This window comes from Centroberyx gerrardi, chromosome 16 (genome assembly GCF_048128805.1).
Source record: "Centroberyx gerrardi isolate f3 chromosome 16, fCenGer3.hap1.cur.20231027, whole genome shotgun sequence".
NCBI classification, from domain to species: Eukaryota; Metazoa; Chordata; class Actinopteri; order Beryciformes; family Berycidae; genus Centroberyx; species Centroberyx gerrardi.
This window is the reverse complement of record NC_136012.1, coordinates 28,779,338-28,781,385: the sequence shown is the minus strand read 5'-3', so window position 1 is coordinate 28,781,385 and position 2,048 is coordinate 28,779,338.

Sequence of the window (2,048 nt, the reverse complement as noted above, 5' to 3'; positions counted from 1 at the left end):
TTGGGGTTGTGTTGGTGTTGTTTTGTGTGTTGTGTTGGTGTTGTTTTGTGTTGGTGTTGTGTTGGTGTTGTTTTGTGTGTTGTGTTGGTGTTGTTTTGTGTGTTGTGTTGGTGTTGTTTTGTGTTGGGGTTGTGTTGGTGTTGTTTTGTGTGTTGTGTTGGTGTTGTTTTGTGTTGGTGTTGTGTTGGTGTTGTTTTGTGTGTTGTGTTGGTGTTGTTTTGTGTTGGTGTAGTGTTGGTGTTGTTTTGTGTGTTGTGTTGGTGTTGTTTTGTGTGTTGTGTTGGTGTTGTTTTGTGTGTTGTGTTGGTGTTGTTTTGTGTGTTGTGTTGGTGTTGTTTTGTGTTGGTGTTGTGTTGGTGTTGTTTTGTGTGTTGTGTTGGTGTTGTTTTGTGTGTTGTGTTGGTGTTGTTTTGTGTTGGTGTTGTGTTGGTGTTGTTTTGTGTGTTGTGTTGGTGTTGTTTTGTGTGTTGTGTTGGTGTTGTTTTGTGTGTTGTGTTGGTGTTGTTTTGTGTTGGTGTTGTGTTGGTGTTGTTTTGTGTGTTGTGTTGGTGTTGTTTTGTGTGTTGTGTTGGTGTTGTTTTGTGTGTTGTGTTGGTGTTGTTTTGTGTGTTGTGTTGGTGTTGTTTTGTGTGTTGTGTTGATGAAACATGTTTTCAACATTCTGTATCAGCAGATAACTGGAAGCTGCTCTGCTGTCTGTCTGTATTTACTTTTCTCCACATGGTGAAAAAACAGCAAAGCTCTACTTCTTACTGATGAATCTGCTGCAGACGCTTTCCCCCTCTGCTGCTCTTTCAAAATAAAAGTCCTCAGTGGAGCGAGGACATCACCTTGACGCCACGCTGACGAAACGCAACACCTTCAGTGGAGTTTGAGGGTGAGTTTCCATGGAGACGAGCACCATTTAAATTATAGGTGTGAAACAGCTCCGGTCATTAGCTGGGAAACAAGCCCTCCCCCATCCCACCCCACCCCCCAACACACACACACACAAACACACACACACACACACACACACACACACACACACACACACACACACACACCACCAATTTCTTCCTGACATGTCACCCAGTTCTCACCCTCCAGCAGGTCACAACATGATTCATAAAATGTGAAAAAATATATTTAGCAATTTCTAATACAGGAATATTTTAAAATATGATTTGGTTAGTTTTTTATTTGTTTATTCCGTTTTTTTTGTTCATTACATTTTGTATTCGTTCATTCAGTTTTTTATTCGTTCATTCAGTTTTTTATTAATTTATTCTGTGTATTCGTTGATTCAGTTTTTCCAGCAGACTGATCAAAGCTGACAGCTGAACAAATTAAACTCCTTTAATACCACACACACACACACACACACACACACACACACACACACAGTGAGGCAGCCATAGTCATTACAGTGTGATTGACACCTAAAACAGCGGCTGCGGTAACACAGATCACATAGTTAAGCTGGAGCTCATGTTACACACACACACACACACACACACACACACACACACACACACACACACACACTCGGGCTCTCAGTTTCTTGTATTGACCAAACTGTCAAAGATCCTCTCACGTTACCAGACAAATCCAGAGAGAGACAGAGAGAGAGAGAGGGAGAGAGAGAGAGAGGGAGAAAGAAAGACAGAAAAGAGGATAGGAAAGGAGAGACAAAGGAAGAGGAGAGAGAGGAGGGAATGGTAAGAAATAAACAAGAGAGAAAGGCGTGAGAGAGAAGAGGATGAGAGAAAGATAGTGAGAAAGGAAAGAGGGAGGAGACAGAAAAGATGAGGAGACAAAGAGCAGGAGAGAGAAAGGAGGAAAGAGTAAACAGAAAAGAAAGAGGATAAACAAGATAAGAAATAGATGAGGGAGGGAAAAGAGAAGAGGAGGAGAGAGAAATGAGGAGAGAGGAGTGAAAGAAGAGAGGAGGAGATCAATATTTCTCTCCATCTCTGTCAGGGGAGTTTCCCTTCTTCTTCTCTGCTTCCCTAAAGAACGACAACGATACTACAGTATAGTAAATATTACTACAACCAGTACTCCAA